This window comes from Tachypleus tridentatus, chromosome 12 (assembly GCF_004210375.1).
Source record: "Tachypleus tridentatus isolate NWPU-2018 chromosome 12, ASM421037v1, whole genome shotgun sequence".
NCBI classification, from domain to species: Eukaryota; Metazoa; Arthropoda; class Merostomata; order Xiphosura; family Limulidae; genus Tachypleus; species Tachypleus tridentatus.
Window position 1 is genome coordinate 114,872,118 of NC_134836.1, and position 16,643 is coordinate 114,888,760.

Here is a 16,643-nt window from a genome sequence, read left to right on the forward strand (position 1 = left end):
TTCAAACCGTAATTGAAGACTGTACTTAAAACCGTCAGTTTTTTTGTCTTGAATTTCACATGAAGCTACAGGAGGGCTGTCTTCGCTAACCATGCCTAATTTACTATAGTAAGATTAGAGGGAAGGCAGCTAGTCATCACTACCCACTGCCAATTCTTGGGATACTCTTTTACCAACGAATATAAAATAGTTGTAATAGGCAAGAGTCCTAAATTCATTTCAAATATTACACTATTTTTTCTTTTGTTTATTACCCTAAGCTGTCCAAATTGCACAATATGTATTTCTTTTATATCAGTCGTGGTATCTTATACGTAGTCTATTTTGATCTTAATAAAATCACTGAAGCAAATTTCATTGTGATGTGTATGTCACTTCAGACACAACATTTAGCTCATAGCTCTGTCATCTTTTAACCAATTTGAGATCTAATTACAGTTTTGGGCTCAAGAGATCAAACCCTTTATATTGCCCAAACTCTCATAGATTAATTTATTGTAATCCTGACTATCAAGTGCCGCGACTATTAACGATTCCCTCTTGTTAACCAATAGAATGAATGTACCCCGGATACGGATAGTGTATGTTGACTATGAGAGAAAACTTGCTCAGCTGAGTGCGACCCTGAGTGGCTGTGATAAAACCATCTGTTTACTTTCAGACAATAATTTTTATTTTTAATTTAACTTTCAATTTTAATTTGAAGTCTTAATTTTAATTTTAACTTCTAGAAAATAAATTTTTAATTTTAATTTTCAGAAAATAAAGTTTCAATTTTAACTTTTAGAAAATATACTTTTTATTTTGTTACTTTAAAACAATGAATATCAACAGGATATTCCACGTCTTTAAAAATTCCAGATATAAATCTGACCCGTTGTGTTAATATTTGTATTAATGTGAGATTTGTTTGTTATTGTTGTTTTTCAAGGTGCATTTACCAGAGCGTCCAACAAAATCTCGATATGTCGTGGACCTTTTCAAAATGGATCAGCAGTAAGTTTATGAAGTTGCACGAGAGCTAACAAATCTGGAGTTTGATTTCCTGTAGAGATGAGAGCCATAGTGGTGATATCGATTGAGGTGAAACAATCTCCATGATTATGGAAAACTAGTTTTCATTTGAATCATAATCAACGAATAGCTGTGGTTTTCCTCAAAGAAATGTTTTGAACTATTGTTCATTCCTATACATAAATGATGCGACTTTTTTTGCTATGTAATAGCAGTCCTTACAACTAGAGGGCAATGGTTCTTGCTCTCTTTTGTTTCTAGTGACAGTTTTCAGAAAAGCTTGTCATTACTTTCCCAATACAACATCCAACATCTTTCATGGGTATTCAGTTATATAAATTAACAAACGACGTCATGGGGTCGTACATAAGGTTTGACAGAACATACATTCCTTGACTGACACTCAATTAACTTATTGGTGCCTATCACATTGAAGTTTTGTCTGTTTGTTTCAGCGCAAAGGGCTGTCTGCTCTAGCTTGTAAGACAGAGGGAAGACATTAGTCTTCTGCCATCTCTTGGGCTACTCTTTTACCAACGAATAGTGAGATTGACCATCACATTATAACGCTCCCACAGCTGAAAAGGCGAGCATCGGTGCGACGAGGATTCGAACCTACGACCCTCGGATCATGAGTCTGCTTTAACCACCTGGCCATGCGCAGCGCATAGCCCTGCCAGAAATTTAAAACAAACTTAATTCTCACGATGATGATGACAAACACAGAATTCTCTAGCGCAGTAATATTTACACCCGTAATAAGTAATTTATATAAGATAAGAAGACTACATTACTATTCTAGTTATTACACTTTATTTCGTAAATATTACAATAAGTTCCGCACCTGAAGTAATTTTAAAACCACAAATACGAAAAGTTAATAAATCCATATTATATTATATTTTGAATTTTTAGCACTAACTAGAATATCTCATTATATAGAGTTTATAAAATAAATTCAACACAATATCTAAGTTCCGATTACTTGTAGAAGGTAAGCTAACCCTACTTTTGGTAGATATACAATGTTTTAACCGTAAACTATCTGAAACAACAACAAAAAGAAAAAGGCAAACCACCCATCACACACACAAAAGTTCAGAATGAACTTAGTAAAATTTCTTCTTATACAGAGAGTAGTGATACCGATTTCTTTGTTTAATTCCTTTTTGGTTTACTCTCGTACCCGAGGTTCTATTCTCATCCGTAATCCTTGTTTAGGCCGAAGCACTAATTCTGCGTCGATTTTTATCTTGTCTCTTGGGTCCAAGGAAGTCACTTTAAAATTGCGAAGAATATTTGCTATTACAACTTTCTCTTCCATCATTGCAAACTTTTGTCCTGTAAATATTTAAAATCCATAATTAATAAAAAATATTTCAAATATTTGTGTCTAAAATATTTTATATCAGTATATAAAACCTAAAGGGCTGGCGTAGTCGTAGGGTAATGAATTACTCTAGTAATTGTAGCCAAATAAATAAATATGGTCATATCCTCATTCATGTTCAGAGTTTTCCTCGCTAATCTACAACAATAATAGAATGCGCTCGTAATTTGCTATCTATAATAGACACGTATGCGTGCGCACTTGATTTTGAACGTATATAAATAACGGATAAATATAAACATTATTCAGTATACATTTTGTACAATCACATATTAAAACCTACAACTTTTTTTTTAATGTCTAACGTCAGATCGTACATTATACATTTATTTACTGATAGTACTTACGTTCGGTAAAGTTTAGTCCTAAGTAAAGCAAAACATAGACACAAATTATAGTCGGAGTTTATCTGTTTATCAAACACGGGTCGTTCCTTCAACAAGAACGACTGGATTCGCATATTTTAGTGTTTGCGATCAAAATTATTTTGTATTATTTTAGGAATTTTGTATTTAAAGTAATATTATTGTAATAAGATACTGCTTTTACCGTAAACATTTTTGCGGCTCTCTGCTGGAAGTACATAATAAAAACAAATAGGTTTTAATTTCATTAATTGTCATTACACTTTCAATTATGATATATTTACTCATTATAACATTAATCTAAACTACTTTGGTGGCGGCCGATGTTTTATAAGTCAAGAAGTTTCACACATGTGTGGTTAGCCCAATTATCAACCACATGGAACAAGCATGTTCGGCGACGGAGATTCGAATTTGGAACTTTCATGTTACGAGTTTACCGCTTCTAACTACAAGGATATGCCAGACCCTATGAAGTAGTGAAAACCTACACTTACCTGTCTACATGATTAAATATGATAATTAAACCTACCTATATTATTCGTTCTTAAATTTGGAAGTTGTTATGGTCTAAAATGAAAACGCCGTTACAGTCAAGCTTCAACAACAAAACAAATGTGTTCACTATAACATTTAAAAATATATCCAATACTTACCAGAACAATGTCAATAAACAAATGCCAAACCAGGACTTTTCATACCTACATGAACAATTACCATAAATAAATCAATAATAATGGTTTTGTTTGTTTGTTTAGAATTAAGCACAAAGCTACACAATGGGCTATCTGTGCTCTACCCGCTAGGGGTATCGAAACCCTGTTTTTAGTGTGTAAGTCCATAGACATTCGACTGTGCCACTTGGGGGCAAATATACTCGTTTACATTTGTTTGTTTGGAATTAAGCACAACGTTACACAGCGGGCTGTCTGTGCTCTGCCCACCACAAGTATCGAAACCCTGTTTCTAGCGGTGTGCGTCCGCAGACATGCCACTGGGGAGCAATAATAATGGAACCGGGAAAAATAAGTAGAAAAAACAACAACTAATCCCCCCACAAAAAATGTGGAAATTCAGTATTACAGTGACGTCGAGTGACAAACAGCAAAGTTACATCTCATAATAACTATCTTGGGACACTCTCTCGATGAAGCTTCTGGCAGGGTATATATTCACAGAGTAGATCACGAGAGTACATCCTCATGTGATCATAAATTTACATATTCTACTGTACGTCATTGCTACGGAATCTGATGTCAGTTTCATCATACACAAATATATATATTTACACAAATTACAAATAATTATGTAGAAAGTGAGTTAACGTTTTAATGCAACTTAAAATTCACAGACAAATTAAACGATAGAAGGAAACAATAACTGAACAATTAACACAACCATAATCACAAAAAAATTAGAATTTGCTATCTCACAAGATATTGTATTTCTCGTTTTATACATATGAACATCTGCTGTTAATTAAACGCAGTATACTGACCATGTTTCTCTTGTATTGAAAAATCTTCCCATGAAATAAAATATATTTGATTTGCTTTGGATTTGTGCAAAGCTACACGAAAGCTGACTGCGCTATTTGTCCCTAATTTAGTAGTGTAAGACAAGAGTGAAAACAGCTAGTCATGACAACCCACCGCCAACTCTTGGGCTACTCTTTTACCAACGAATAGTGGAATTGAACGTCACATTATAATGCCCCCACGGCTGAAAGGGAGAGCATGTTTGGTGTGACAGGAATCCAAATCCATGACCCAGGTGGTTAAGGCCTACTCGTAATCCGAGGGTTGCGAGTTCGAATTCCCATTGATGAAATGACAACAGTCACACCAAATATGTTCGCCCTTTAAGAGTTATTATCAGCTTGGAAGGCGTTATATAATGTTTCGGTCAATCCCACTATTCGTTGGTAAAAAAGTAGTTCAAGAGTTGTCGGTGGGTGGTGATAACTAGCTAATTTCCCTCTACTACTCACACTGCTAAATTAGGAACGGCTGGTACAGATAGCCATTGTGTAGCTACGAGCAAAATTCTAAACAGATTATTGACAACTAAAACCGATTTCCTTACGTAAATGACGACTCAAATTATTTCATGTATATCCAAAAGCGAGATCCATTAGCAACATAACTTTTATGAATAACTGTTACGAAGCTACTAACACAGCTCGTACGGACTGGAGATAATCAGTTGTTAGTCCTATTTACCATATATTGATAGCTGCAATCTATACTTACCAATACAGTTTCTAGGGCCAGCAGAGAAAGGAAGATAAGCGTATGGGTGACGCCCTGTTATATGCTGAGGTAGAAAACGATCCGGATCGTATGTTTCCGGGTTTGGAAATACGTCTGGGTTTCGGTGCAGCATATAAATATTCAAAAAACAAGTACTGCCTTGAGGTATATGGTAGCCATCTATTAAAACAACAAAAACAAAAATAGCTCTACTTCCACAGAGTCCCCAAATGTGTTTTGTATCAAGAATAAATAAAACCAAAATTAAAAGTAACAAATATTTTATTTATTGCTTTTGCATTCATATATCTCGCTGTATTGTAGATGCATAATTCTCCTCGCGATTCACGTCATTCGTACGTTTTACTAAAGTCACAACAGTACAAACTACAACGTTAAGCGTTCCTTATGTGATGTCATTTTAGTGTCTAATGACTGACTAATAAACAACACTTACCGTAGAGGGGATAGAGTGGTTGAAACAGGTTACATCTCTAAGTGGCCTTCGACCATCTATCGGGAAAATAGTGATAAAGTTTAAAAATTAACAAAGCAAAAACTTTTGACGTGATGATATAAACCTAAACATTTTAGATAAAAAAAATTGAAATAATTTTACCTACATTCTTATTTAGCCAATATTTAATTACTTTTAGCCAAGAAAAAAAACCAGTAAAAACTTGTTATTATGCTTGACTCCAAATAACTGACTTTTGTTTAGCATTCTTTATAAGACAAAATATTGTAACCACTTCTGCTGACCAATCATTAAGTGACCGTTGTTTAACAACCAACACCTTTCTTATTAACGTTGAAACAACACATCGTATTATTGTTCACCAACCATACATCAGTTATGTATGAGGTTTAGAGTCCGTTTCACTTCACCACACAGTAATCTAAATTAATTTAGGTATGTGAATTTTGTTCTGGAATTCCATAGAATTCAATAAGTTACCTTTTCAAATTCCCTTCTGGTGAAAAGGAAAAGAAATCTTCATATATGTAAAAACGGCTGATTTGGGTTGAGAAATTTTTTTTATGTAGAGGAGCGAACATAAAAATATTGGCTAGAACTGGTGATACTGGGTTACCCATCCTTAGGCCATTTGTTTGTATATAGTTGTGGTTGTTGAACATGAAGTTTGACTTGATCTATGAAGGTTGCTAGTTGGTTGCTGGTAATGTCTATTGATGGGTTAGGATCTCGGATATAGAGTTCCAAGGCTATCTTGCAGGCTTCAGATTAGACTTGAAATTGAAAAAGTCTTTGATGAATGAGCTGGTTAATGTTACCTATTTGGAGAATGCCCATGTTATGTATTTACCAAGATTGTAAGTAAACGATTCATATGTGGACATTATTGGTCGTAATGGACAATCTTGTTCATGAGGTTTGGGGATGCCGTACAATATATTTGTGGTGTGCGTGAGTTGGTCTTGTGTAGGTAGGAATAAAGTGTTTTTGAAATTGTGTTTGTTTTTTTCATTTTTAGTGGTATTTTGTTTAGGAAGTTCTTCATTTTTTTGGATGTATTCATACGTGTTCATTATGACTATAGCGTTTCCATTATCTGCTTTTAGAATTCTTATATTTTTGTCTTGTTTTAGCTTTTTAATGGAATTAATGTCTCATTTTGTAAGATTGTTTTTTAGCTTTCTGTTTTGCGAAATTATGTTGACGGTTTTATAAGAAAATTCTTTGAATAAAATTGTTTAAGGAAGAAAGAAACAACTAATCCCTAACTTTGTAAAGGTAAAACCATCAAAAAATTTTAATCAATGCACAAACATTATCCAAAATTTACAGAAAAACTACTTAAAGCCATGTTGAACACGAAATACAAAGAACTGCATGACTTACAAAACATAAAATGAACCTGGACCATTAACTGGCATGTTGCATTAAACCAGAGTTTTACGTTCTTATACAACGAAACATAAACCAAATCAACACTAGGAGTGTCAGGGACAAAAGGTCTGCCACATTAAAAAACTAGAAAAACTAAGATGCAAACAACACAAGCAATTAACACAGCATTACATCCATCACTATACTGGTACAAATATGTAGACGACATGATTGCGGGAATCACATCTACAGAACTCACACTTAATTTTTTCATTCACATTAACTCTATACATCCCAACATTAACTTCAGATGTAAACAGGAAGAAAGCAATCAAATATCATATTTTAACCTCAAAATTACAAGAACCGATACACAATTTAAAACAGAAATCCACCGAAAAATCACCCTATATATTCCTTGGGATATAAAACAAAACCAAAACTCAACATACTAAGAAACCAAATAAACACAGCCATAAAACTATGCTCGTCAGATAAAATTAACGACGAATTAGACAAAGTAAAACAATACTTCATCAACATCAATAAGTTTCCTCCACAAACCGTAGAAAACATTATACGCACACGCCTAGACATAAAGCAAAATCAACCAAAAAAGTAAATATATCCCACGAATTAAAAAATCATGAAACCATATACTGCTGCATACCATATATTCCCGACATCAGCAGAAAAATAACCAATATTTGTCAAAAACTAATAACAAAATATGACTTTCCAGTTAATACCAAATTTATTCAAAAACCAGGCACAAAACTAAGGTCTATACTGTGTAAAAACTACACTGACAAACACCACACCAACATTATTTATAAAATACAACGTGATAACTGACACGACTTCTATATTGGAGAAACAAGTAGAAAAATGGAAACCAGATTCAAAGAACACAAAAAGTCACCTTCACACGTTTTCATCACTTCAAATCAAATGAACACGACATAATCGTAGAAAACACCCAAATACTAAATAAAGAAACAAACATAAACAAACGCAAAATTAAAGAAGCCTTACTTATACAACAACTCAAGCCCAATACAAAGGAACACCATTATACCAATATTTATAAATATAATCAAACATACAAGCACGCCCTCTACATTCCTACACTCAGTAACACAACCCCTTTCAAACATGTGGTCAGCTATCGGTCAGTTACCTCTTTCTTTCTTTGTGAACATAACGATGACCGAAAAAGGTCGAAACGTTGTTCGCTCCTCTACATAAAAAATTTTCTCAATCCAAACCAGCCATTTCTATATATATTTTTCTCTACAAGAGGGTTTTCTCGTCATTGAAAAGAAATCTTTATCATCTGTTCATAATTAAGCAACATTTAGTTCACGTTTCATTATTGTTAAAAATAGACTCTTAATTGTTGTTAATTAACCAACACCTCATTACTATAAATCAAGTAGAAACCTCACTACGATGTGCCAACCAATATCCAATTACTGTACAGCAGGTAAAACCTCATTATGATTGGCCAAACAACATTTCATTGTTGTTAACCTCGCAGTATATAACTATTAATCCAAAGTCACTGTTAGGTTTTCGTTAAAACAAAAAGAGAGATTGAAACCATTAACATGAATGTAACCGTGATAACTTATTAAGATGAATGAAACTTTGGACTTACTGACTACAACATCCTCTCGTAATGTTCTTCCGATGAAAGGAACTGGGGGGAAAATTCGTAGACCCTCCTGAATCGGAGAGAAGGTCGAAGTTTGTGTGCAGATTTAAAAGATAACAAAATAAATTAAGTTATAAGTTGTGCTGAACAACAATGAATTATAATTAATAAAATTATATATTTGAGCACATTATTGACAACTGGGTAAAATAATAATTTTATGCTACCGGGAAATATTTTAAAATCTCTTTTCAAGTTGAAAATTTAATGGATATGAAGAAACAAGAAAAGTGACTTCTGTAATAATAAGATGTATTTAACACAGAGAAACAAAGTATTTAAAGCTATTACTACTGTTAACACGAATAATTAATAATAATAATAAAACAAGGGATTAACCTACGTACTTTCAAAGCACAATCCATGTATTTCAGTTGTTTAATGTCTTCTATTGTAATGGACCTTTCGGTATCATTTCCAAATACTGAGTCCAGTTCGTCTTGTATTTTTTTCTGAACAAACGAATCCAAACCAATCAGATAAAGTGTCCAGCTAATTCCCATAGCAGTCGTGTCATGTCCCTGTTTAAATAGATGTATAGCTATATATCTACACACATATATATATATTTCTATATATCTATACACATATATTATTTGGTTGACTGTGTGCTTTTGAAACATATAGTAAGATAAACTTATAATACCAAATTGTTTGGTTGTATCAATTGTTGAGCGAGTGTTTTAAACACCTAGTAAGGTAAACTTATGGTACCAAGTTGTTTGGTTGTATCAATTGTTGAGCGAGTGTTTTAAACACCTAGTTTTAACCACATAGGTTGTAAGGTAAACTTATGGCACTGAATTGGTTGATGATCTTCGAAGAATAGTAGATTTCTGGACTATATTCTCATGCGGTTTTATATGAATGGTAAGTCAGGCTGGTAAAATTGTGAATTAGGTATAAACATGGGAAAGTAGGTTACAGAAACAAAACGACTAAGTGAACAGTTTTGAATATATATGTAAATACATACATGCTACTGAATAAACACGTGGATAAACGTGTGTTATTGAATAAACGCGTAAATAAGTTTACATCATTGAATAAAAACGTAGATAAATGTGTTATCGAATAAAATAACACTTTTCAACAGAAAGATAGGAAGACTGAAAGAAAATCTGGAGAGTAATTAAAAATGTAAGTAGGCAGTAGTGGGTGGATGAATAGAGAAAGGATCAAGGTTGGAATGGACAAAGTGAATATAAATTCCAACGTTTTACCTCAAACATGAAAGTGTCCACTTCTTCACGAATGTCTTCCAGGGTTAAGCTGGGATCACTCAAATGATGGTTAATCATCAGGTCTAGCAAAGGTTGCCTCGTCTTCAATTTATTATCGTTACTATCATCCTGTTCATTACCAGAAGCTCGGATCACCAGTATCTGGGCTTTACGATTACGAATTATCTAGAAAAAAGTGTCATCAAATTTGTTAATTAAAACATTAGACCAGAAATCTCCTATTAACCATAATATCTTTATTCTATAGACGCTGCTTCAAACCTGCAATATACTCACATGAGTATGTTAAATAACTATGTTTAAAAGTCAGGATCGTATGTTTAATTTGTTTTAAAGTTTAAACTAACGGAATTAGATATCCTCTTTTGTTGTTTTTTTTCACAGCTTTGTCTTACCCAATTAGTCTGCACGATGGTTTCTGTATGTGGATACATCAAACGTATCACCTTTATTAGCACCCTGGAACTTGTCTACGGCGTACACCTTCTGGCCGTTTAATGGATCCTGGGTTCACCCAAAATGTATTTTTAATTTAACATAATAAGTACGTTTATGCTGATTTAAGTGCATAAGTAATATACATATACATAAATCACAAAAAAATTAATAAATTAATAAAGGATTTTAATAGAGTTTCGTACCATTAAGTCCTAACTATTCTTTATAAAAGCCTGAAACTATAGAAAACGTTTATCATAATGAATAATATATGGACATAAAGATAAAGTCTGAGTTGTGAAACATAACATTTCCATTTCACTTTCTTTTTTTTCACGTTTTTTTTCAGTAATCTGTTGTTCTTCCACAATTTTAACAAAACTCAAACTCATAGTTAATGAAGAAAGAAATTAATATGAAGGCTAGAGTACTTACTTATCATTTATTATTTGTACCATTAAGTCTCTTGGGCTATTTGTGTAACTTTTCGTAATTACCTACCGTTCTGGTAAAGTTGTGTAGTTCTGTTAAACCTTTTGAAACGACGCCCATAAGAAGATAGTGAAAATAATACCAGAGGCCAAAGCCACGGTCGTATCATACGACACGCGAACGTTTCACCAACCCTTTGTAAAGAAAAAAGAAATTATTATCATACTATGCACTATTTACTGAATAGAAAATATTATCACGGGGTTCTATTATTGAAGTTACTGTGCTAAGCCTAAAACCTTAAAGAAGGTGCGTCGAGTTAAGCATAAATCGTTCGTTGTTCTCGTAAAAAATAAAACAAAAAATGTACCTACCCAAGTTTAACTTCTTTATTATTCTATAACATAAATATAGCAATATCTCTACAACATCTGCATAAACTAATATTCGTCAAACGTATATATAAACCTCAGTAGTTTCGTAATTCGTCTTATTTTTCTCGTCAATAAACCCTGTCATGTTAAAACTCTGGCGTTGTAAAAATAAAGGTTGAAGCCATTGCCAATAACCGGGAATTTATTATATTTCTTTCCTTCAAGTTATGTCAACCGATGCCCACTGATGGGATAGAAAGAGGGCTGGGAAGTTTAGTAATCACACCGTCGATACCGATGAAGAGATTCCACCAAAGGTTTTTGATAAGCTTTAACTTTATCATAATAATTTGGAAAAAAAGTTTGTTTACGGTATCTTTAAACATCTTGCATATTACAAACTGCACAAAACCTCTTACACGGAGAAATATGAGCATGAAATATCCCACAAAACTAATAAACAATGTTTCCACTACTTGTATCTTTTCTTTTCCATTTTGTTTTATTTCTGTATCAGAAACTGGGGACTCCTGACCCTGCGTCCAACTACTAGTCCGTTTCTGAATAGTCCAAGTAAGGAACAGAAACGTAAGGAAAACACGATAAAATTATTTTAGTAATGCTGTATCTTTTCACAGTTCTTTGCTATTTTAGTAATATCAACATGTACATTAAACAAACGAGTAAAGGACAATATATTGGATGGGTGTGTTTTTCTTACAGCAAAGTCACATCGAACTATCTGCTGAGCCCACCGAGAGGAATCGAACCCTGATTTTGTCAGTGTAAATTAGTAGACTTACCGCTGTACTAGCGGGGGGCAGGGTTGGATGTGATAATATTTTAAAATCTACATACAAAATCAACATGTATTTTTTTACACTTAAATTGTTTTTATTGTTCCTACATTACAATAGTTGGGAGTGTAATATATCCCAAAAAGTGACTTACTTTTCGATCTCTAGTAAATTTCTGTTTTGTATTATTACGTTTTACTTATATTTACTAAAGTTTACTTCATTTTCACTTGACAGTTTACTTTTATTGTACCATTTCCTTTGAATCCAACAAAACTATAGAAAAATGAAATATATGCTTACTCGTACAAAGATTTCAAATAGGACGAGTCTGTATTTTCTTGGGTACAAATCTTTATCCCCATTGCACTTTCTGAAATATAGTTGAATTTTTTATAGACGAATAATTATCATCAATTGTTTTATAATGTCTAGAGTAATTTGTATCAAAGACTGTCCGACGACTTTTTTTTTTTTTCAAAAGACATTTGTGACGAAATTTTTATCTTTTGTTAACATTGATTTTACCGGTAGAATAAACTTTCAAATTTACAAGAATGTCACAGTTAAAATCAGTTTATAGGTTTATTCTCTTCTAAAATACGTAACAGGTTTTTCAGATATAAGTGGTTTGGGTTTTTCTTACTTTCCCGCAAAGTACTCGTGTAGCTTGGCGCGAAATTAAAAATAAACCAAATCCGAAGTGGGAAAATGAAAGCTCACCGCAAATTATGTCCAACGTACAAAGAGTAACATATTTAGCTATGTCCACCCATTTCTCGCTCTGCGCTTGTCTCAACTTTTCCACTAAGATTTGGCTCTGTTCGTTGAACATTGGAATGAAGTCTTCAAGAATTCGGAAGTGAAATGCAGGAGTTACCAACTTTCGTCTTCTTCTCCATTTACTCCCGAAACTATGTATCAAATACGATAAACATTTTAATATATATATATATATTAAAAGTATGTCGATATGATACGACTATTCCATCGTGAAGACGTGATACGACAATATCGATTCAACGTCCAATAAGATCAGTGTTTCTTCACGAAAGAAGTTTTCAGTCAACAATACAAGTCGTGTGTACAGTAAAAATCAAAAGTACAATTTACGTAATAGAAATTAACCCTTTTGTATTTGACATCAGAGTTTTTATCCAAATTAGTTTTCATAGTATGTATTTTTATTTGAAATCTATCATCTGCGTTTAATTATCTCTAATTTTAAAAATCATCTTTAAATTCCCCAAAATGTGTTGAAATCCTCCTATAAAACAAAACATAGAACGTCCACAGACGTAGAAACTATGAGTCAGCTGAATAACACGCTGTATAAAACACATAATTAAACATTTGTTATAACTGTGTTTGTATTTTAAAACCAAAGAAATATTATGAATGGTAGCATTGTATTTGGCTGGTCTAAACACAAATAATAATAGGCATTGAATCTCATCCTACTAAAACAAAATATTAATAATTTATGTTAATTCATAAAAACGTAGCTATTGTTGTCTTGGTTATTTGTCATGATTAATGTATTTTTGCAAGAAATGTCTTTTGAATGTTAGAAAAAAAACACTAAAAAACTATTCAGTGGTTATTTGTGAAATTCATTATAATGTTATTTTTACCATATTTACATAATGGTATCATTTTAAAATAATTACATATGTCTATGTGTGTGCGTATATTTATTCTAAACAATTAAACTTATTTATATCTTAATAATCGCTTACATGTACTGTTTCTGTCAGTCTTTAAAGTATAACTCGTGTATGTATTATCTTCTTGGGTCTATATAAATCTGGGGTAAATGCATTGACAATATAACTGAAAAATGTTATGAGCTGGGTATGTTTGGTGTCCCCGTAGGAATAGTGGTTTTAAGGCCCTGATTTTATTAATTACCTTGTCAACAATCCTGATCCCAGCCATGGATGCAAAAAAGAATATTCAGTTGATTTTTCTAATATTGTGGAACTTCTGAGAATCACCTGAAATAAAAAATCCATCATATATTACATCAGTTCCACGCACTGATCACAATGTGGTATTTTGTAACAACGGTTTTAGTTCCTTAATATTAATATTTTGCTTATACCTTATATGTGTAAGGTAATGTTGGAATGAATGCGATGTTTGTTTACTTACCTCTATAGTTTCTGGTTTAAAAAACGCTACAGAAGGTCGAATTCCATTCCAGAAACGATATATCCTTTCCTTGTGAAACAATTGAGCGAACCCACAAGTGACTTGGAACAATACTAAATAAAGTAAATATGAATCGTCAGTACGGGCTGTTTACGGAATTGTTTCTCAACGTTTTTCATGCACCCTTATTTAATATAGAAACTTCCTCAAAAATTGGTTCCGTATGAAATGAAATTTGGAAACCTTCATATTTCTTTTAGTAACACAGAGACCTTTCAGGTGTGTGATGTAACAATTTATTTGTTATTGTTAGTTTTGCAATATTTTGCTAAAAACCGGCGGCACATTAATTTACAATTATTGTTTCTTTGTTTCTAAATTTCGCGCAAAGCTACACCAGCTAGCCGTCCTTCACTTAACAGTGTGAGACAAGTGGGAAGTCAGCTAGTCATTATCACCCATCACTAACTCTTGGGCTTCTCTTTACCAACAAATAGTGGGATTGACCTTATTTATAAAGGTACTTAGACAGCAAGACATGCATTATATCTCAATACGAACTCAGTTGGAAAGCTCGATTACATTTACCTTCTGAGATTTTAAGTCTTAAAGATATGCGGGGTCAGGTTCAAACGACATCTAACTTCTTCTAAAAGAAAAATATGGACGGTAAAGAAAATATTTTAATTTCGAATATAACAGGATTAAAAACATGTAACACATTTCAACATGGTTCCTTTTAAAGACGTTCCCACGTAATTAAAGAGCAGTATTTATGAATAAATGTTGTACGTGATCATGTCTCACTGTCACAGACGAACACTTTAGAGAAATAAAGATACTACCTCATAAGCAGGTGTTTCAAACTTTATATATTTCAACATGGCATCATGAGGCAAAATCATGCGTTTTTCTTATAGCAAAGCTGAATCCACCGAGGGAATCAAACCCTGATTTTAGCGTTGTAAGTCCTTCGACTTACCGCTGTACTTAACGGACGGCTGAGACAAAATCATAAACTGTAAATCAATTTTATTTTAACATGCACGTGTGATATTTGTAGATTAAAAGCTTCTCTTTGGGTATAAATGTTGAACACTTTCCTTTCTAAGTCTAGATGTTTTAAGTGTTTTTTTTTTAATCAAAATGCAAAACTGTATAAGCTTTATAAATATAATAGCAATTGTTGTTTCATGTCACAGTTGTATCAACTTAAGTTTAACAATTTATATTTTATCACGTAAGCAGTGCTTATAAAATATTATAATAGTCATGTTTTACACATCAGAAACTCATAATGTTTAGTAATGTTTTCGATACGCAATATCTGCCAGACCACTGCGTCGTGGCGCATGTTCGCAACATGAGGGGAACGTCAATTCAACTACACTAATAAGTCTCTTAAGGATTACTTAGTTAATGTTCTAAACAGAAAACACACTAAAATAACACGTTATTAATGCCTTAGAGCTCTAAGTCTACTTACTCAAGTTGATGTTATCTATCGTTCTGGCATCCTTATGTCGCATGACCAATGACGCGTTACCAATGAATGGGTTTCGGAAGTCAATTCCTGGGAGTTTATTGATTGTGTTTCTCACCTTATACCATCTTATCCAAGATGGTATGAACGTAAGAACAAAAGATAGACAAAGTAAAAATATGGTGACGTACCAGTCATTCAAGTATCTAGGAACGCTGCCTAAAATCATGGTTAATTCTTTCATGGGCGACATTTAGTGTTCACTCTCGAGAAAAGGTCGGATACATCTGACGATTAAAGTCACGAGCAGAAATGTTTAGGTTGTTAAAGTATCTCGCTACGTTCTCAGTTTACATTCATCCCACACGGTACCTGTACACTGACGAACAGATGGGATTAGGGTTTATTAATGTAGATAGATTAGGAATCAGCGTAGGAAATCCAAGGTTAAAAAATAACTTATCATTACAAATATATTAGAAAATAAGCAGTGTCCTTAGTTATAATTTATATTTATCGTATTTCCTGGCGAGAATTTGTTGAAGGACATACCAGCATGTATATGTATATATATGACAAAATGGAGATAAGCAGCTTGCACTTCAAATGTGTACAGTCTATATCGTTGAGATGCTGGAACTATGATAATAATGTTCTAAGGTATTTATAATTTCTGTGATAAGTGAGTTGAGGTAATCTGAAATTGTGACTACGGCTTTTGACAAGTATTGCTGTGACAAGTGCATTTATAGATGTCAGAGACTATGAAATAACACATGAAAGGGTTGATGACATATGAAAGTCGATATATAACCCAAAGTAAAGACATTAAAGACAGATTGATTATTTGGAGGTAGGATAAAAGTGTTTAAAAGTGGACAAAGACTGTGAGAATAACCACTGGAGGTTGAAGGTTTGTTTGATTTGAATTTCGGTGAAAGCTACACTAGGGCTATCTTCGCTAGCCGTATATTTACGTTTTTATACTGTTATTACTTTTATGGTACTTTTTTGTTTGTAACTTTATAGGGTGTCTTGTATCTTTTTATTAATAAATTCTATAATTGAAACGTTTTTTCTTAAACGCGCATAAAAATTACTTATCCATCAATACGACGTTTTCTAGTTGAA

General features: G+C 33.0%; 1 pseudogene across 1 annotated transcript in view; it reads right to left on the reverse strand.

Annotated features, from left to right (window-relative positions):
* Positions 1 to 15,825, reverse strand: part of LOC143235736 (uncharacterized) — a 34,434-nt pseudogene extending 18,609 nt beyond the window's left edge. Inside the window, exons 1-11 of the transcript XR_013019364.1 lie at positions 15,516 to 15,825; positions 14,030 to 14,142; positions 13,787 to 13,872; positions 12,599 to 12,789; positions 12,179 to 12,248; positions 10,774 to 10,898; positions 9,814 to 9,999; positions 8,938 to 9,111; positions 8,534 to 8,600; positions 5,022 to 5,201; positions 2,193 to 2,355 (exon numbers count right to left, since the gene is read on the reverse strand). The product of XR_013019364.1 is annotated as an uncharacterized LOC143235736 (transcript). The remainder of the gene's footprint in view (positions 1 to 2,192; positions 2,356 to 5,021; positions 5,202 to 8,533; positions 8,601 to 8,937; positions 9,112 to 9,813; positions 10,000 to 10,773; positions 10,899 to 12,178; positions 12,249 to 12,598; positions 12,790 to 13,786; positions 13,873 to 14,029; positions 14,143 to 15,515) is intronic.
* Between the last annotated feature and the right edge of the window lie 818 nt (positions 15,826 to 16,643).